The sequence below is a fragment of the Uloborus diversus genome, chromosome 10, assembly GCF_026930045.1.
Source record: "Uloborus diversus isolate 005 chromosome 10, Udiv.v.3.1, whole genome shotgun sequence".
Lineage (NCBI taxonomy): Eukaryota > Metazoa > Arthropoda > Arachnida > Araneae > Uloboridae > Uloborus > Uloborus diversus.
In genome coordinates this window covers 133,891,401-133,914,099 of record NC_072740.1, presented here as the reverse complement: position 1 = coordinate 133,914,099, position 22,699 = coordinate 133,891,401, and the positions used below count along the sequence as shown (strand labels likewise).

Genomic DNA, 22,699 nt, shown 5'->3' with positions numbered 1-22,699 from the left:
CTAACTTCTCACCACCGTAAACTTGAATTTCAGGGATGTAAATAAACGTAAAACAAGAAGTGAACATGTTTTCATATGCTTACCATGTGCAGATTGTAGCAACGAAGAAAAAATAATTTTCCATGAAAAATGTATCTATTAGGCCTATATTAATGGAAAGATCCTCACCTTCGTGAATCTCACCTCCGTGACAGACCTTATCAATGTCATTATTTCTGAGGTGAAAATAACTGATGGAGGGGAAATACATCAATAATAGGCATTCCACCAAAATTATAAATTGCCTCAAATTTACTAAATAGTATTTTTTAACATACATTTGAAACTATTAATTAAGCCATGCTTTAATTAAGAGAGCTTAATATTATATTCCCACTAATCATTAAAATAGCTGATTGTTTGCACAACTAACAAAATTACTGCTTTAATATTAAATTGACCTCAATTTTTAAATATTTAATGATTTTTCTTTTTTTTTTATTTCCATGAACAAGACATTTTTTTATTTTTTTTTTATTTATCAGTAAAATAATTGGAACTTAGCTGGACCATTGTTCATGGTTACTTCTAGTAGGTAACTCTTTCACGTAAGAATGAAAAAAAAAAGAAAACAAAAGGTTTCGAAATCGAAAAATATTTGCGTTCAAAAGTTACGTTTTCTGGAGAATGACCCATATATACATTTATAATATAGATTGACCCTATACATTAAACTACATATAAATTTATACATATACGTAGGGATAATCAAGTGGACCAAAGGTTACCCACGAATGAAACTCAAAGCATAAAAAACAAATATACCGGAATAAACTTTTACATCAAAAAATTTTCTCTAACTTGCCTAAATTTGCTCTTTAATTCTTTTACTCTAAAATAGAAAAAAGTTTTGAGCTAAAAATAAATGTTCTTGGACTTTTAAACCGTGAAGGGAACGATTCTGTATTGAATATATGTCATTATAACGTATATAGGGGGAAGGAGGGAGTCATGTAAAGTGAATAGTTAAGATAACTTTCGCTTTTAAAAATGAAAATATTAGATAATTTGGTTAAAGTCATTTAAGTTTAATAACTGTTTTGAAAATCGCAGTACATAAAGAGAGCAACATATTTCCTAATATAACTTAAATATGTTTTTTTTTTTTAATTTTGACGTAAAAAATTATAACTTCAAATAAAAAAAGGAAAATTATCACTTAGTTCTCCCCATACATGGAATAAAGTAATAATAAAAATATTTTTCCAATGAACTATTTTCTAGTTGGTTATTAAAAGTATTTTTCTACAAATGAATAAATAAATGAAACAATAATTGAGTAAATGAATTAATTAACTTATAAATTAGTAAATAAATGGGTGAATAAAATTAGAGAATGAACAAAAAATAAGCGATTGAATGAATAAATAATGAATAAATAAGTGAATGTACAGTGGCTCCCAAAAGTGTTCGTACACCTTGAAATTTTGTAATAAAACTAAAATAACGCGAAAATGAATTCGAATATGAAGTCCAATTTTTTTTTCACATCATTCCTATGCCATTCTTAATAAAACTCAGTAGTGTTGCCAAAATATTGCGTGATTTTTTTTTTAATTTGTCAAAAAAACGAAGAGACAGAGAAACACAAAAGTCATCATAAACTGCAATATTTTCGAATAAATTCCTGATTAAAATTATCACATGTCTTTTATTATTATTATTTTTGCATTGTGTTGACACTGTAAAGTCATTTCGCTTTAATTTTTTGTTTATTTATTCCCTAATATTCTGCTATTATTTTAAAATGGCTGGTATTCGTAAAAAACAACAAACACCGTTTGAAATTTGATTTTTTTCCTCACAGTAGCGGTAAATTGGTTTAAAATGTCTCTAAATTAGTTAATTTATTTCATTCTATAGTAAAGTGCTTGATAAAATGCTTTAAAGAAAAGAATCGGATCGAAAACAAGGTAAAAAAAGGTCAACTGGCAAAGTTAACAAAAAGTGATCGGAGATTTACAGTTAAAAAAATTATAAAAAATTCACATTTGAGTGCTGTAAAAGTTTCTCTAGAGTTTAATGAAACATTTTACGTTTAATTTTCAACTAAAATCGTTCGCAAAGTTCTCTGAATAGCTGGATTAGATGGGACCTTTTTCTGCAGAAATTTTCATGTTCGTGGGAAAAAACAGAAAGCTTACGCTTTCCGTCGCAAAATCAATGATAAAAAAGCTCAAAACGCTTTGGAATAACGACTTACTTAGAGATGAAAATAAATTTAACATTTTTGATTAAATTGTTGTATAAATTATGTATAGAAGAAAAAAAAGAGGAATTTAATCTTAAGAACTTCGTTGGGATCAGTTAATCAAGACGGTGAAGGTGTTCTTGTGTTAGGGTGCATATCAGCATTAGGGCTTGTTAGTTTGGAATTTTTTGAGGAACATGAATCATGCTGTTCATTTAAATGTTTAAAAAAACAATTTTAAACTATTAGCCCAAAATTTGGTTTTCTGAAACAACTTTTTTTTTTCTTTTTTTTTAATCAAGATAACGATAAGAAACACAAAGTATTCTTCAACGTTTGCTTCTGGTGCCTCAAAAATTGTCCTTAAGCTTAGAAATATCTCCTCAATCGCTAGATTTAAACTTAATGTAACACACTTAGAGAAATCTGGAGGCTAGATTACGAAAATATAGCATTGGAATGAAAAGCGAACTAGAAACAGTAAGACTCGAAATACGGTTGGACACCTACTCAGAAATTTCGTTAAAAAATAAAGAAAAAGCAATGAAATTTATTCCCAGACGTTTAAAAGCTGTTCTTAATACTGCATGATACTCTAATAAATAATAACTTAGTAAAAAGTTAGATTATTTACTAATTTTTTTGATATTTTTTCAAAGAGTACAAAGACTTTTGTGAGATCAAGTTTCTGGCACTTTTTGATTATTTATTTCTTAAAAAGCAAGTTTTATTATGTTATTAAAAAGTTTGATATAGTTTTGTAGACAATAGATTATAGATCTTATAATTAAATACCCATTCCATAATATTAATCTTTACCAATGAATAGGGGCGTATTTCATTGAAAATCGCAAGTGTACGAACACTTTTGGGAGCCACTGTATAATGAATAAATGTGTTAATTAATTAATTAATATGCAAATAATTCAATAAATAGGTTTTAAAAAAATAAACTATTCACATTGATCCATTCGGGTTCCCCTCACGCACATGACGAATTGATAACGACTAAATATTTAAAATCAAAACATGTCGAAGAATAAATGAGTAAATATTGCTCTGAACATCAGTAGATCTCAATCAATAGTTAAATTGCAAACAAGAAATGTATAATTTTTTAATTAAAAAAATATATTTTCGATACACCACAAAATATTGCAATATCAGAATTAAATTTTAAAAATGGCTAGAGGTAGTTATTTTCTGGTTGGAATCAATTATATAAATTAATAATTTTCACTTTGCCCCACACAGCCTTACATTATATATATATAAGACATTAATTAACTTTAACATTAAATACGAAAACACAAATAATTATTTTGTTTACTAATCATTAAGTGCCTAAATTATTATTTCCTGTTGACATGCCAATATTTATACGCACACAATGTTAAAGGAAAATGAATTTAAAACATATAAGGTGGATTTCGAAGAAATAACGCTCCTGTAGAAAAATATAATGATGAAATTCCACTTGACATCAGAATCACTGTACACGCAGTACAGGGTAAATGTAAACGTTTATTTTTGTGCTAAACTTATTAAACTAATATTATTTTTAGTATATTTTTCAAGAGTTAGATTAAAAATTAAAAGACATTTTTTTTATTTCAAAATTATTACAAGTAAAAATAGTGCGTTAAAACAGTTTTTACTTTTGAAAATTAATTTTAGTTTTTTTTTTTTTTTTTTTTTTTTGCTTCGGCGTATGTTTGTTACAAATGAGAATTTTACTGTGCTCCTTTGTTGTTTCCTCTAATTTTAACACTTTTACTTGAAACACTTTTAAACTTTAACACTTTTAGTTTATTTTTTTAGTTGACTATGTTATGAGAATAGAATATTTTTCGTTAATATTTGGCATTGTTCACTTAAACTTACTTATAACTCATCACTTCCTGACATATGAGACGAAAAGGGAAAAAATGATTGAATTTCAAATATTCACAATATAGCTGTTAAACTTTTCTTCTTTACATTCAAATACATATTTTCCTATCACGATATTGAATTTTTCTTTGAGAAAAAATATAGTTATTTATTCTAGAGCAACATACATTACAACAATCTCATTCGAAAAGCAATAAAGAAATAAAAGAGCGATAAAAATCACATATCTTCTTCCGCAAGATGTTGAAATTACAGAAACAAATCCTATTTGCTTTACTAAAAAAATTTTGAAAAAAAAAATGGAACCGACTTCAAAATTGCTCTAAAAAGTAAAAAATAATTTTATTCTTTAAACACCATCGATAATGCTTTTAAACATAATTTTTGAAGTTCGCGCAAAAACAAAACATAAAATCCAGTGTAACCATGCTTCGTTCATATTTTTTTTCAGAAAAGCATCCAAAGTTACGAACGAAACATTTATATCGTTATTCAAATATGCTGTCATCAATGCATAATATATGTGATAGTGAAGAAACTGGGCCTGGTTAAATTTATAGTTGTATTTGAGTTATGCGGTGAATGATTTTATCTATCGTTTTTGCGCCAACTTCAAAAATTATGTTTAAAAGCATTATCGATGGTGTTTAAAGAATAAAATTATTTTTCACTTTTTAGAGCAATTTTGAAGTCGGTTCTATTTTTTTTCAAATTTTTTTTATTTCTTTCTTTTTAGTGTAAATGTAGGTATTTCAGAAATAGTAAGAAGTTACCATCACGAAACTTACACATTTTTTTCTTAAAAATGCTCCATACTAAAAAAAAAACTATTGACACGCGTTAAACTTTAAGCGATTGGCACTAAAAACTTATCTTTGTTCCTCTCTGGAAATCATGCGTAGTTAATTTAATTATAACCATTTAAGTATTGCGTTTTTCCTAACTAATTTACATTCCACAGCATCTAAGTTGCTCATGATGCAATCCTGTATTTTCTTACTTCTCCCCGATCATCTGTTATCGGCATAGATGATAACGATAAAAATACTACAGAGTAGTTGAGTCAAACCTAATGGTAGCATTGTGAAGGCTAAGCAGATCCTAACCATTGCATCACCTCGCTTCCAGGTTAGGTTTACTCCTACTATGGAGCAATAGCACTGAAGAAAGGAAGATTTTGATAATTCACATAGGGTTACTATAAATCAGCAGGGTTACTAAAATAAAATTATTTACGCCAAAAATGAGATGACAGCGCCAGATTCCCCATTATCGAAATATCCCTTGAAGAAATTTGATGCCTGCTTCAGAGAAACCTTCATTCAAAATTATCATTACAATTACTATTAATGTTATATGGCTCCAAACTTTTATAACAATGAGTTTCATATTGTCGCGTGGATGAAGATAGCGAAGACAATGTGAAAGCCAAATGAAGCGAATACTCGTTAGTCTCAACTCGAGATCTTTATTCAGAACAACGAACGAACGTTACATTTCCTTATGTACAACTTGAGAAAGTGCTGGAACTTTCCAGACTTGGAAAGATACAGAAATTAACAGAACATTCGAGAAAATACGGGAAACAGTAGAAACGAAATTTTAGTAAAATTCACTTTGTCCTAGTCGGGATTTGAACCCGGGTCGCTCGTGCGGGAGGCGAGAATTCTACCACTGAGCCACCATTATCCACGGATGAAAACTGCGAACTTCGCTACAATATCATTTTAATCATTTAATAGGGAAATTTACTGTTTTTTGCCCATAACTTTTTTTCTAAAGAACAAATATGGTCAAACAAAGTAATGGGACCTAAGTTGAGCCATCCCCTATCCATTAAAAAAAGAATCATCAAAATCGGTTCACTAGGTGAGACGCTATGAGTGGACAAACAAAAAAAAAAAACATACATACGGTATGAACTGATAACCGCCTCCTTTTTGAAGTCGGTTAAAAAGGTACGGACGCGACTGAAAAACGTCATCGGTAAAATTTGATTTAAGAGCCATGTTTTGTTTTGGCTGAAAGGAAAGGAAGAAAAGGAGAGGAAAAAAACGAAATCTAAAACTTTGGAAAATATGTAAACAAAGGTTTTCTTATTTTATTTGTATTCTGAAAAATAATTTCAGAAAGACAGCTGAAGAGAGAAGTTGCCGGCTGGAACAAATAAAATGAAATTAGAGAAACAAATCCTATTTGCTTTACTAACAAGGTATGGACGCGACCAAAAAACGTCATCGGTAAAATTTGAATCAAGAGCCCAGTTTTGTTTTGGCTTGAGAGGGACAAAACCAAATCCAAAACTTTGAAAAATATGTAAACAAAGGCTTTCTTATTTTATTTGAATTCTGAAAAATAGGTCAGAAGGGCAACTGAAGAGAGAAGTTGGAGGCTGGAACAAATAAAATGAAATTACAGAAACAAATCCTATTTGCTTTACTAACAAGGTACGGATGCACTGAAAAACGTCATCGGTAAAATTTGAATCAAGAGCCATGTTTTGTTTTGGTTTGAGAGGGGGAAAAAACGAAATCCAAAACTTTGGAAAATATGTAAACAATAGCTTTCTTATTTTATTTGTATTCGGAAAAATAGGTCAGAAATACATCTGAAGAGAGAAATTGCCGGCTGGAACAAATAAAATGAAATTACAGAAACAAATCCTATTTGCTTTACTAACAAGATACGGACGCAACTGAAAAACGTCATCGGTAAAATTTGAATCAAGAGTCATGTTTTGTTTTGGTTTGAGAGGGGAAAAAAAACGAAATCCAAAACTTTGGAAAATATGTAAACAATAGCTTTCTTACTTTATTTGTATTCTGAAAAATAGGTCAGAAGGACATCTGAAGAGAGAAATTGCCGGCTGGAACAAATAAAATGAAATTACAGAAACAAATCCTATTTGCTTTACTAACAAGGTAGGGACGCACTGAAAAACGTCATCGGTAAAATTTGAATCGAGAGCCATACTTTGTTTTGGCTTGAGAGGAAAAAAAATCGAAATCTAAAACTTTGGAAAATATGTAAACAAAAGCTTTCTTATTTTATTTGAATTCGGAAAAATAGGTCAGAAGGGCAACTGAAGAGAGAAGTTGGAACAAATAAAACATTGTTTTAATCGAGACAGGAAAAACCGCCCATTCCAACGACACTGACTGTTGTCAATTAGCATTTAAGTATGTTTTAGATGCGATCGATAGGTGAAATGCATGGAAAGTAAGAGCGATTCACGCCAAACTGAAAGCTCTTGTTGAGAGAAGTGATAGAAGGTAACTTCTGGCGCGTCACTCTAGAGTAATCGAAGTATGGCGTCATGGCCAATCCATTAATTGTAGGGTAGGGGCCATAGCAACGCGTCCTAGCAACTCCTTTCAAACCCGGACGATACGCAAGCCGCCTATGGTGTGACTAATGGCTGAAAATGTGATTCTTACGAAAAAAGAATAGAGAAAATATTTTGCTTATTTTTTCAACGAAACAAAATTTATTTTTCAGTCTAAATTTTCTATCTAATATGGTAAAAGTTTCGGGGATGCAGTTTTAATGTAAAATAAGACAGATAAGTAAGTATTGAAATAATTTTAAAATAAAAAATAAATGAAGATTATAATCTAGAGTACAAGCTAATAGTGTGAGGTACCTTTTGTTTTTACCATCGTCAAATTATAATTATGAATGAAAACATAGGACTGAGCTTAAAATAAAATTCAGCATTCTTGGATTAGGAACATTTGAGTTTAAGTAATAAAAACTATACTTTTGACTAGGTATTACCTTTCCAAAAATAGGAAATAGGTTTCCGAATGTGTAGGTGTGCATGGGGGGGGGAAAGCGAATTGTTACTGAAAAAACATGTAACTGCATATAATACAGAAAAAATTATAATTTCTTACGTTAAAATTTCGACGTATTACAACAATGACTGTAAGTGATTACTGATCACTGTAAAAAAAAATAATAAAATAATAATAAATTAAAATAAAACTGAAATTATTAAAGAAACAAATGCCATATAACTAGACAACTGCAGCTCAGACAATTGTTTCCGATCGCAACATCGAACATCTACTCATTTTCCGACATTCATCGATAGATATCGGAACCCCCTTCTCTCTTCCCGAATAGAAAACTATTTTATTTATTTATTTATTTATTTATTTATTTATTGACTAAAATGCGCATATAGTCAAAAATAAAATGTGCATTTCACCTACGCTCCAATCGTATTCTTAGAAGCCCTTTGAGTTAAGGAAATTTCAATCCCTAGAGGTAAAAAAGAATCCGTTCCTTTAGCTAAAATGCTCATACAATTTTTTTTAACTTGAGCTCCAAGCATATTCCGTGTAGAAATGCAATAACTATCCCTTAAAGCTCTTATTACAATTGAAACAAAATCAAAATCTTCCTCTTCCGAAGAAAAATAATTTAAATAAAGTACGCAATACAATTGGACCAAAGTTTAAAAAAAACCGTCCTCAAAGAAAAAGAATAAAATTAACCTAACACTGAACAAACAGAAAAAAAAATTAAAAAAGTAAATAATGTTCTCTACCGAGAAAGAGTTTAATTAAAATATGCATTATAATAGGAAAAAAAGAATATCCTTGGGAGGGGGTGGGGCAACAGAACTCTTGATTTTATGCCGTATTGCTAATCTTAATTCAGTAATGTATTACATGTAAAATCCTACTATGACCAACTCCGTCCCAAGAGATTGGATTTCAACTAGGAACATCACCGAGAATGTGACACCCACCCCATGCTGTCAGAATATATATTATGCATATATATTCTGACAGCACTATTGTAAATATATATGTATAATATAATATGTATATTACAATATATTATGAATATGTGCATTATACATAACAATTTCGTTTTCTGTTCCGTAATGTTCATTTTAATTTTCCTAACATTTTGCTTATTTTTCCCTCAATAAAAATCAACCGTTAGTTTGATTATATACATTTCTCTTTCTCGCTAGTTTTTAACTGCATACTGCACGGTACAAAGGAAGCCGCGGAAATGATCGAAATCCAAACTGCCTCATCAGCAGCAGTTCTTTAATTGCAAAGGTCGTAAATGAGAAGGGGCAAAATGAAAATTTCACTCAGTTTCTTAGCTATAAACGTCGTAAAACAGATGTAAAAAAAATGAAGGATTCCTCTCTCTGTCCATGAGCTATTTCTGCCTTCGTTTCGAATCAGAATTCTTACTTGCACTCCTATGAAACGAACGTCGTCGTATCTTTACGGCTTCCTCCTTTTTTCCCAGTTAATGTGCCTCTCAAGAGATTGGATTTCAACTAGGAACATCACCGAGAATGTGACGTGCACCCACCCCACTTATTAAAAAATAGCAGAAAAAAAAGCATTTTTACATTTACTCACTGAGTCATTGAAACAATTAAGGCTGATGGTATCCGGCCGTGAAAGTGCAATTGATGTTTTCGGTATGTTTGTCAACTCGAATTATTGCGAGAGGACAGTAATTTAGGGGGGGGGGGACTGTGTAAAATGTAATAAACTTCATGAATCATCTCTAGTGATATTTTGGGAACGTTGCGAATGAACATGTCTAAGAGTAACAAATGTAATTTATTATGTGTGTACTGCTTGTTTATTGGCAGAAAGCTTACTTTGTTGTCATTTTCTCTAACAGCACGTGGGACTCTTGTTGAAAGACATAGTTGACGTTTTTCGGAAATACCTCGAATTCTTCTTTTTATTTTTAGCACATAGCAGAGACTATTTTCGAGGAGGTAAAAATTTGCCAGGTAGCTAAAATGTGTGCCCATGTTGTGTAGTGCGGAGTTTTAGTTTAAGCTTTATGCTTTGTTTTATTATTATTATTTACTTATTTATTTATATTTTTAAATACTTGATTAAAATTGAAGCCATTACAAAAAGGTAGAAACATTTATGTTTTATTTACTTCACATTCATTTTAAGGACCCAGACTGAACGCCATTCCAATGCCGTAGGTGGTTCTTACGGTTAAAAAAAAGGAACTATTATAGGGAAAGGAGTTTTAATCACGAACTGCATACTAAAACTCAAAAATTTAACGATTATTTAAAAATTGCCTTTATTAAATTTGCAAAAGAAAAATTTTCTGTTTAAAAATGGAAAATTTTGACCTTTGCTTGCATGGTTTCATATTTTTTTCATAAAATAACCTTAGAAATTAGTTGAAAAAAAAAATTCTTCAAATATAAAACTAAGTAGAATATTTGTTAAAGCATTGTGGATCACTAAACTCGACTAGCAATATACCAGTGGTTCGTTTGAAAAACGCTCATCTAGTAATTGGAGCCACTGTCTATCACTAAAGCAATTCGGGCAAAATGCACGTATGATTCATAGAAAAAGCTCACCACTTCTCCTGAGCTGACAAAACAAAGGTTTCATGCTCCCGTTTATATGACAATCCAAATTCATCAGACTAGATGGTGTAGGGAGTTGTCGGAGAAAAACGTAGCTAGAATCTTTGAAGAGTTTTCCCATCGAAAATTTTCGCACCTTTTGGAAGTTTTTTTTATTTCACGAATAGAAACTTCTTCAGTAAAATGCTTCCCTATCAACTCGAGACAACATATTCATACTAAAAAAGTAACTAAAACTAATAAACATTTTTTCCAACTCTATAATGTGCTCGACAGTGTAACGGAAGACAAATGTGAAGAACTTTCATTTTATTTGGTAGTGAAAAAAGATTGTCGAATGTCTGTTCATCCGTCATCACCTTTTGCATTAAAAAACTTCTGCTAACCTCAAAACACGTGTCGTTTTTTCTTTCATACTTGTTAATTTTTTAATTTATTTTTAATTAATGTAGGCCCATGTACAATTATTTCATATGTAAGTTAATGATTTGCAATTAATCTGTAGAAATTAAGAACGGGCCAAATGCTATGAATATAAGGGCAAACGCTGCATAGGGATAGTAACCAATATTCACCTATGTAGTAATTCTTTCTAAATTGATAAATAGGTCTACGTAGGTTGTAAGTTTTTATTCGAATTGAGCCATTTTGTAATGACTATCAAAAGCCATTAATTATTTTTATTGTCTTCTAGTACTAAGATGTCACTGAAATATACAAAGTAAACGCAAAAACATTATTTTTGGAACGATATTCCCCCCAAAAAGGATCATTTTCTAAACGCATCGTTTTTCATCTTACCACTAATCCACTAATCCTCTTAGCAGTAGATTTACCGAGTGCATATGCACTCGGTAAATCATCTGCCAACATCATCCATCCTTTGATGGTTTTCGCGGCATCTTCACGGGAAGTGCACCCACTTTCAACTCCTAAATTGCATGTTTCGTTTGTTTGTGTTTTTTTTTTTTTTTTTTTGAAATTGCGGCAGAATTTGGAAAGAAATTTTAATGCTCTGAATTATTAAATTAAAGGAAATCAGGTGTAGTTTTTTGTTTTTGTGTGTATAAAGTTCTTTCATGATGAATTTTAAAATCGTCCGTTTCACTGCCACTCTGATTTCAGCATTTTCATATTTTCCTTACTACATGTTTAGCTAACATCAACTTTTTCAACAAGGAAAATAAATAGCTATGTCACGAGAAGTCCCTTCCTCAAAATTTTTCACGAGTTTTTACTTCATAAATTAATATAAACGAGTATCTTTGTGCAGAGAAAATAAATGAGAAAATCATCATTAAAGCACAAAATTTGCAAAAATATTGCTTACACGTGTTTCGGTGTCATAAAAAACCTCTTCTCAATGCAGGAATAGCTCTGAGCTTCCGATGAAGCAGCAGCCACTGTAAATGCTTTTATCATTTACACACTTCATTGCATATTACAAAAATAAGTTTTAAATATGCATCATTATCAGTTTTAAATATCTCACCTATGATAATCAGTTTTAATCCGACTATACGATTAAGATATAAATCCGCTTTTTTCAATTACTACCTAAAAAATCTTAAACTCTTCCCCGGTGACAAACTTACACTCAGGCAGGGGCGCCCGATGGGAGGTCACACTGACCTCCCAAATTTTGTCTGACGCTTTGGCAAAATCATCATGATTCGACGCAATTTGGAGTTCTATATTCGGCAAAATTATCACCATTCGGCAAAATTTGAGTTCGGAAAAATTTGAGAATTTCGGCTCTCCCAAAATTTTAAATTCGGAGCACCCTTGCACTCTGGCATTATAATTATTTCTAAAACCATACGCGTAAATAAATTGTATAATTAATATTAAGAAAACCAAAAAAATCAGTTTAATTAATATAAAAACATTTTATTATATTGTTATAAAAAACTGTGGCGTGATAACTTGACTTTAAATAATTTTAGCCACTTCAGATATCCTGAATTGAAAATTTCAGCAAGGAGTGGCTTGTTATAAAAATCTTTTTGATGAAAAAATCATTTCAAAGCAAAGGTGTTTCTACAATTTGGCAGAATGCAATTTGAAATTATTTATTTTGTACTGAACAACAAGGACTTATTTTTGGCGAACACAAATTTCCATTTCATTTTTCACTAAAAACCATGGATACTTTTCTAAAACTACTTTTGAGATGTACAATACATCGAGAGCGGTTATTTATCTTAGATTAGATTATCAGGTTTTTATAGTTCATAGACAGCAACGAGAAACAATATTTCAGCTACTCTTCGTACTTAAAAGCGCTAACGACGCGTTTCAGTTCTAACTTAGTTGTTCTTTATCTATTCTTTTATCTTTTTAAGCCATTTTCTCAAGCACTTCTTCTGTTTCCTCATGCTAACGTTTTTATGCTATATTTTCAACATACTCCATATACAGTTGCTCTACTCATGAAATCTACAGTGGTAGTTTTTGGCTTTCCTTGAAATTATTTATTATTTCCTTCCAGAAAAAATTTCATAAAATTTTGTATTTTGGGATTGATACGATAAATCAATATATATGATATAGATTTATCGTTTTCTGATTTACCTGCAATTAAAATACCATCAATTTGTAAAAATCAGAATTAGCAGATCTAATCTGCATACTGGACACACGTTTTACGCACGAGAAAACGCATAAAATGAACTACAAAAAAATTATTTTCTGGAAAACAAAAAGAGATACCATGCTGCTTCCTTTTTCATGATGTTTTACACATAGCCAGGTACCATAATATATAAAAGGTTTTTTCCCTAGTGATGTTGTTTTGAGTTAATTGCGATCAAAAAAGCACAATTTTTGAAAATTTAAAAAATATCAGGGTATTTTTCTCCTAAAAAAATTAAACCTCAAACAAATTTTGTGCCATTTACTATCTTCATATTATAAACTTTCAGTATATGTTGCATTTTTTTCGGGGGGTGGCTTTTTGGGGGAAATAACGCAGGTTCAACTTGCGCGAAAACGGATAAAATCCATACTTTGCGACCCCTTATCTGAAGAAAGCAACAACCCCCAACCAAAATAACTATGAAGTCATCACTGGATAACAGTACAACCAATAAATATAAACATAACCGTGAGGTAGTGTTTCTGTAAAGAGCTATAGCGCATTGAAATGCGACTTTTAGAATTTTTCTAAAAAAGCGCTACAAAACCTCAAACTTTGGGAATTTTTAACGAGCGGAAAAAAATTTTTGGAAGGCCAGAAATTTCAGAATGTTCAATTCTCATGACCTACTTTGACATATAAAAAAAATTAGGAAAATGAAAAATGGTCACTGCCAAAATTTTCGTTTTTTGTCTGAATTTCAAAATAATGGTTCTTAATGTGTTTTGCATTTTCTGGAGGAAGAAAAAAGCTTTAGCCAGAGGGAACACTTCAAAAAAGTACGCAACTGAATAGTCATAATGGCAATCAGATCTAATTTCGTCTTCGTACTTCCTTCGACATTCAGCACACAGGAAGGGGAGGGGGTTCAATTAATGCTCGGAATCATTTGATATAGCGCATCCAACACTAGCGCAGCCAGAAATACCTTCTGGAGGGGATTTTTTGATCAAAATTACCTTTTGGAGGGTTTTTTTAATCAAAAATACCTTCTGAATTGGAGTTTTGATCAAAAATACCTTCTGGAGGTTTTCTTTTTTAACATTATATACCTTCTGGAGAGATTTTTTTGATCAAAAATACCTTCTGAAGTAAAGTCAAAACAAACAACGTAAGTAGAAGCACAAATTTGTAAATTACAGCAGACACGTGTTTCGGCGTTGCAGGGAACGCCTTTTTCAATGCAAAAAATAATGAGCTTATGGATGAAAAGACATCCGACAAAAGCCAAGAGCAGATAAGCATGCAGCTTAAAAGATAAAAACAGCAGATTAGCCAAACACCAATGACAAAGTTATAAACCGATCAGGAACCAATAGGAATGCAAGCAAAGGCCAAGGAGCTTTCTCTTAGGTACGAACCCAGAAAGAAAGAATTCAATTGGACAAGGATTAAGCCGAAGCTTAAACAAAAAGAAAAGAAATTGTCAGTAACCGTGAACCGCAAGAAAGGAAAAGCAGAATGGAAAACCATGAAATAAAATAAACAGAAACAAAAAATATTCGAAAAAAGGAAAAATAAAGATAAATAGAAGAAAATGGGGGGGGGGGGGGTGTCAATCAAGACAAAAAGGTAAAAATAAACAAAGGAAGATAGATAAAAATGAGTGGGAAAAAAGGGGATTATTAAAGATATGGGAGCCAAATGTTAGAAAAATATGGAACTGAACTAAGATCGTTAACTAAGTTAGAACTGTTCCTCAAAATATGAAAGGATTCCCAAAAGTCAAGATCTGATGAATTGGGGCATTTTTGGATAATCTGATAAGAGTTAAAATCATAAGAGTGATTCGAATCCCAACAATGTTGTGCTTCTACTTACGTTGTTTGTTTTGACTTCACTTTTCAGCACAAAGGTATTTATTTATCTTACCTTCTGAAGGTTTTTTTAATCAAAAATACCTTCTGAATTGGAGTTTTGATCAAAAATACCTTCTGGAGGTTTTTCTTTTTTAACATTATCTACCTTCTGGAGGGATTTTTTTGATCAAAAATACCTTCTGAAGGTTTTTTTTTTTTTTTTTTTGGATAAAAGCAGTCCATTCATATGCATAAACTACTGTATAAAGTTTGCCTTTATGTTAAAACCGATGCCTCTGGGGTTTGTTTTCACTCCAACCCCCCCCCCCCTCCCTGCGCCACTGGCATCCAATAAGGTCATTTATTTGAAATTGCTATAGTTCATCAGAAAGGGTAGTTTTTACAGTTACGCAGTTTAAGGCGCAAATGTGAAATGAATTTGGTCGTTTTTGCTGCACAGTTGCACAGAGCTCAAGAAAAAATAGCAGTGTGTCAAGACAACCAAACTTCAAATTAAAAATGCATTCAAAATGTCTGCAACTATGGCTTTTAAATACTGGTGGGTAAAAAATTACGAAACACGTATGAAAAATTTAGCTTTCATTGGTCCACATTTACGTAGTTCCGCTAGTTATAGCAGCTTTTGAACCAAAATATTAGACTTCCAAACTATAGCCCGCGAGCATCTAAAATCTGGCCCGAGCAGCGGCGTAGATGCATAAATCAACATAAATCATAGTTACAAAGTATTATACTTTCTTTTTGGGTGTATGTGGGTGTGTGTTTTCTTTCAAAACAAGTTCGGGATAGTTGGTCCCTATTAAAATAAACTATATAGATTATAGGTACAAGAAAAATGTATTGGAGAATGCTCCAAAATCAGTAACGGACTTAACAAAAGGTTATATAAAATATTTTAGGCGGGTAATAAATTGATTTTTTACATGAGTAATAAATTATGATGATAAATTAAGAAAATTTTAATGTCATATATTTACACTTGGTAGCTACTGAAATAAACCAATTTGGGATCAATTTTTTAAGTAATCCGAACTGTTTAATATTTTAACCTAGCTATTAATGAATGTGAATTCTGATGCTAAGAACGAAATTGTTTTACTTCCAGTGTTGGTTAATCCGAAATCCGGAAATGGAGGATGAGAACTGAAGCCTTGATGTAAAATTTGAAATTCTAGGAATGTAATAACAATGCTTGTTTAAAATATACTGATTAGATGTGTCGATTAGTTCTAATGTGAAAATGTACCTGTTATTTTGAGCTAACTTGCTGTAAGAACTGCAAAACCGTGGTGTTTTTAAGTTTAAAATGTAAACTATTAAATACGCTTTTGTGTGTATGGGTTCCTCTTTAAGTGATGCCTTTCATATTTGGCCTATTTACCCTCTCTTAGGTACGTTACTAAGTTTCTATAGTTAAATAATTTCTTTTCCCTGTTTTCATTGAATCCAGTTAATTCTAAAGTAAGAAATAACAACATCAGAAATCACAAATTGCAGATTACTGCAGACACGTGTTTCGGCGTTACAAGATGTCTTTTCATCCATAAGCTCATTACTTTTTTGTATTGATGAAGGCGTTCCTTGTAACGCCGAAACACGCACCGCAATTTGTGCTTTCTAACGTTGTTATTTCTAACTTTATTTTTCAGCACAAAGGTATCTATTTATCTCAGTTAATTCTACTTTATTCCCCCTGTTAATTAATGAAAAACAATATAATACTCGAATTTCAGGTAAACAATATAAAGTTATAAAACCAAATAAAACGATTATTAAAAAACAATTCTTTTACTTGGCACCGCGGCTGTTTAATGAACTAACGGAAGATGTTAGGCATGAGAAGAACTTTAAAAAATATAAACAAGGGGTCAATGAATATATACAAAATAATGACATTCTATCAATAATTAACTTTTAGCTGATAAAATATACTGACTTGACAACCGGGGGGGGGGTGATTTTGTATTGTATTTTTTATACTATTGAGTGTTTCAATGCGAGTTATTGTGTTTTTTTTCTGGAGTCAAACAGTCCAATAATTGTTCTGTGTAAAATTTTTACTACTTGTGTAAAATTAATTTGTAAATATTACTGTTAATACATACTTGTGTTTGTACTCCATACTAAACCAATTAAAAAAACACTGCGGACAGTGCCTTTGGCGCTCTTTAGTGTTGAATTTACTACTAACTCATGTTGAACTATAGTCAAGATTTTCTTAATGTTTTATTATGACGTTTGTAAGTTAGGTTTTATAATTTGTAAGTTTTTTAACTTTACTTTATTTTATTTTGCTTACTGTTATGTATGTGTATTTTGTTTTGTTAACAAATCTATCTATGTTGCATAGTAGGGGCTCTCTATAAATGGTGTCACTTTTTTTTTCAACATTTTTTACCCCTTCCTTACCCTTCCCTTTCCCTTGTAACATGCCACTCTATTTTTCGTAAACATATTCTTATTTTTAAAAAAAATGCGTGATATCACACTTTTTATTACTCCCTTCCCCCTTCCCCTTCATACAAACTCACAATTTCCTGAAACCCCTTCCCCCATAAAGCATGACATCATTTGTGGATGACTAAATCTAAAATCAATTTTCAGCCGTTTCATCATAACATAGTTCTTTGTATCGATTAAATTTCATCATTTTGTTTTTTCTTTTAAGGGGTCTAAGGACCCTTAACCTTCAAAATTTTCGACTTTCTGGAAAAAATATATGTTATGCATATTTTAATTCTGAACAAATTGATACCTTATTTATTACCATACGCCAAAAACTTTTCAAGTTATTGTAAAAATGCGTAAACTTTCCCCATAGAGATTTATGTTAACAGCAGCTGTTTAAGCCTCTTCTTCTCAGGTGCCGGTTTCTTTGGTTTCCTCGTTTTGCGCGCATAATATCTCAGAAAGTTTCTTATATATTTCCGTAAAACTTTTCATACTTGGTTTGTCTGGTTTATATTTATGACCTGAACCTAAATTTGTTTAATTTTTTTTAAATTATTTATTTATTTTTTGAAATTTTACAAGTCATAATCAAAAATGTCCAAAATTTTTTACAAAAATATATATATTTTTTAATATTACCTTTCATTTTTAGTTAAAATTTAGGTTCAGATCATAAATATATACCAGACAAACATGTATAAAAAGTTTTACGGAAATATATAAGAAACTTTCTGAGATATCATGCGCGCAAAACGAGAAAACCGAAGAAACCGGTACCTGAGAAAAAGAGGCTTAAAGAGCTGCTTTTAACATAAATCTCTATGGGGAAAGTTTACGCATTTTTACGATAACTTGAAAAGTTTTTTGCGCAAGGTAAAAAATAAGGTATCAAATTGTTCAGAATCAAATTATGCATAACATATATTTTTTCCAGAAAGTCGAAAATTTTGAAGGTTAAGGGTCCTTAGGCCCCTCCAAACAAATGAATTTACTAACCACTGGCTACTAACTAATTCTCTTAACCTTCTTCCCATGATGACACCAGTGAAAATGTTTGCAACTTCCATGCTTTTTTAAGGGGTTACAGTACCTCAAAAGTAATGAAACGATCAAAAAAAATTTTATTGCTTATTTCAAAACTAAAAACTATTCCGTACACAGGGAAAAGTTTCATTGCTTTAGTTCAAATATTTAAAAAGTTATGAGTGGTTTTAGGATATGCTCACTATGTGTTCTTATGCAAAAGAAAAACGTTAAACTACTTTTTCTCGATGATGGTATTTTTGTGTTTTCTTGTCATTAGAATCCCTAAGGATATTTTTCTATTAAAGATACAGCTTTAAAGTAATACTTTTTGCAATTGGGATAACATATTTGACAAAACCGTGCATTGGATAAGCATTTTATAAATTACTCAAATGTTTAGAGCACCTTTAAAAACCAATTTAAAAAAATCTTTGATTTTTTCCATAATTAATCACAGAAAAGTTTCTAATAAACTCATAAGCAAATGAATGCACAGATTTTTATAGATGATTATAGTGATCGTTTAGCAAAAAAAAATTTTTTTAATTAGTGCAAAAATAAAAAAGCCTCAGAGATTTCAAAAAATTGAAATTTTCTTCATTTTTTTTGAATTTTTAAAAAAGTAGGCAATATTTTTAAAGTTTGAAAATAAATTATTGATTAAGAAATAAGTATGCATGTTATGGTTTCAAAAAAATATAAAATTTACTTAAATTTTAAAAAAATGTTTGAAAGGTACTGTAACCATTTAAAACATACAAGGAATACTGATAAAGTAAAACCAACTTGCAATACATAAAGTGAATAACGAAGAATTAAACTCCAAAAATCGTGTGTGCAGTGAGCATACAAGCATTTTTTTTTCTTTTTTAGTTTTTTACAGTTGGTTTTAATGTTTTACAGTTGTTTGACAGAAAAAAAATTGAAAAAAACTCCATCCCATGGATTAAAAAAAAAATTTCTGTGTCTCCTAGAAGAGTAATTTTTATTACAATGTCTATTCCTCTTCCCCTCCGCTCTATTCTCACTCTACACTTGGTTCAAAAGTAATGATTTCTAAATAATTTATTGTTTAATTGGTTCAGATGGTTTCATGTATTTTATTAATGCATAGAAAAGAAGCGACATTAAATTTGCAGCGAAAATGGCTCGGAAAATAAAAGCAACTAAATCTTTCATGTTCTAAATTAGTAAAAAGTCTTATGGTTATAGAATTGAAAATTTTTTAATTGTGTAAGAAAAATTGCATTCTTTAAAAATCTTTTTATTCTTTAAAAAGTTTTCCAAATAATGCTTGTTTATTATTTTGGTTCTTGTAATTAGCAGTTTTTTAGTAAATACGAACAAATATCTAGCTTTCTGGATTACATTTTCTTCAAGAATTAAAGATGGTCATTAATAAAACATTCGATAAAAACAAGTAACCATATTTTACTCATTTTAACTGCGTAGGTAGTAACATTGAATAATCTTTCAAATATATATCTTTTTTTTAAATATTTAATTAAATATAAGCAATTTGCATTAACAATTTCCATATAAAGCTCGTAAAAACATATATTTTAAATTTAATCAGCATGTTCATACTAATAAAACAAAAGTAAAATCATATCTACTATTTATTTGAAAAGACCCGAGAAAATCATTATTGGTTGTTTTCAATTAAATGTAACTTATTTTTTACTTACATATTGTTGCAAATGTGTAAACACGGATTATGTAATAAATCTATGTGTCTGAAATGTAAAATTTGAGTAAACAAATGTATTCATAATTTTAACTTTGATGCTACACAAAATTTTAGAATGGAAACAAAATTGAATGTTTAGGCTCACTCATAGTTTTATTTTAACATTTTTCTGCCTTTCCTTTCGAATTTTATACGAGAATATTATTTTTACTTTGTAACGTTACTGATTAACTATAAAAATTTATTCTTACTTGAAAACTAAGCTAGTCAAATGTAATTTTAATTTTAGAAACGTTATACGTTATTAAAACTTTTCAAAACTTAAAATTTACTTTTTTTTCCTTCGAAAATTACGTTAAATTTTTACTTGGAAACATCTTCCAAAAAGCTCCGCAAGCAGATCAGTTTTTCAAACAAAAAAAAAAAAAGTAAATAAACAGAAACTTTCCTTTAATTTTTCCCTCCATATTGTAGCGCTCCACAAATGGAAAAAAAACAGAGGAAAATATAATATGAGAAAACCCTCAAAATAATGCAAAATAACCAAAATCCTACCAAGGAACAAAATGGTTGAAAATTAGCAACAATGTTACATGCCGTTGCTTTGACATAACCATCAGCTGCTCCGTAAGCTCCAAGCGCTTCCTCTTGTAAATTTCCTTTGATCCAAGCAACCATCTTTAAAGGGGTTGAAGGTAAATATACAAATATGAGAGGTCTATTCTACATCAATTACATTTGGAAAAATAATTGTTGGAATTGATAAATAGATCGTTCTCTCCTTACGCGTTTTGATTAGAATTTGCTTAGGTATTTTGCATCCCGAAACTAAAACTCACTTTGTTTACAATCCTGCGCTCAACTGTCAACATCCCCACGCAATCTCCAAGTGAGATGATCTGCTCTTGGAAACAGATTGTAAGATATCCTATTATTTGAGATTTTTTAAATTTTAATAGCATAAACTGTTTGCGTAAGTACCCGATTTCCGATCTGAAGTAGAAAAAGAGAGAGTTTTATGTTTCGGTATAAAAAGAGAGAAAAAAAATACCTCAATAGAGAGAAAGATGCCGCAGTTGCTACTTGCAGTAAAGCCGACTGTCCAAATCTCTCGGGGTTGCCAGCGACAGAGAGGCGAGATTTCGTCTGTCCGTTAAAATCGAAGACACGACCGCCAAAAATGGCGCCAATTTCGATGCCTGTGTTTACAAAACGGGAGATGGGGTTTTTGTACCGGAGGATTTCCGGAGGGGAGGGGGACAAAAACGCGAAACCGTTCCAAATGACATGAAAAAAACGTTGAAGCCATTTAGAGCTTCCTATGTTCATGCTTTGCGAAAGTCTGAATCACTTTTTGAACTGCGGGAAGAAAAGTAATAAAATGTTTTTTTTTCTCTCTTATTTATTTCAATAACTAAATTAAAAAGTTTAGGCTACATCTTTTTTTTTCTTTTTTAATATTTTTTTTTCTTTTCTTTTTTGTCCCATTAAAACTTTGCCAATTGTTAGTTTTTCGTTCTTTTCTAAACTATTCTACTTTGAAAATTACGTTTTAGTGTTTTTGAGCAAACGCAAAATTAAATTACATTAGATATCAGTTCATTTCCATTGCTATGTAAATGTAAGAGCAATTTAGCTACACCAATGCACAGGGTTCGACAAATCCCGGGTGGCTAAAAAAATATCTTGTCGACTAGATCTATCTCTCAGAACAAGAATCTTTAGAAGTCCTGTCACACTGAATTTTCCTACAAACACTGAGAAGCAACTTGCTGGCGCCCAAATAGCTTTTCTGGCTCCTAAGGTTTTCCAGTTTTTGTCGGTCTCTGCTAATGGGTATCTTTTTAATTTTGGTGGTTCATTTACAGTTACGGCAGGCAAACGAATGATGCTATCAGGGGCTTAACTTCTAATGTAAAACTTCTTAAGCTTCTAAACTGATTGTGTATAGTGGGATTGTGCGATTATTTACCTACATGCACTTCATGGGGAAATAAATAGGGTGTTTTCTTTTACTTCACAGTCACTAGGCCAGTGGTTGGAAGTAGTAACGCTACTAAAGTAGCTACATTTTTTAGTAGTTTGTAGTGTAGCGCACTTTTTAAAAAAAGTCGTGTAATGAGTAGTTCGATACAAAAAAAAATAGTAGTTTGTAGCTATTTCTGGAAAGAACTTTTAAATAAACTTTTAAAAAAAAGAATCAAGGTTCAAACTAATTTGACTGGTGCAAATTTTACACAAGTACATTAGCGAATACAATGAGAAATAAGACTCATAAAAATACGAGTCGACCTCAAACATGTCATTTCGGCGCCATACGTTCTATCCGTTTGACGCCATTAGTTTGCCATTGTAATTTTCATACTTCGACAATATTTGTATTGAATCGAGCTTGACTTAAAAATAAAAGTATATGAATTAGCGATAACCGCCAATTTAGTGACTCCTTTGTTTTTTTCTGGCTGCCGCGAAAGTCCCGTGGATGAACGTTTTAGATTTCTAAGAGATTATTGTTCCAATACTAAAAAAAAGCACTTATTTTCGCGAAAATGAAGATATC

At 30.9% G+C, this 22,699-nt stretch overlaps 1 protein-coding gene across 1 annotated transcript in view; it reads right to left on the bottom strand.

The window, feature by feature from the left end:
* The window catches only part of LOC129231757 (caveolin-3-like), a 37,841-nt gene extending 16,608 nt beyond the window's left edge, over positions 1–21,233 (bottom strand). The window contains exon 1 of the mRNA XM_054866121.1: positions 21,191–21,233. The gene's annotated coding sequence lies outside the window, so the exon portion shown is untranslated. The remainder of the gene's footprint in view (positions 1–21,190) is intronic.
* Positions 21,234–22,699: the final 1,466 nt, after the last annotated feature.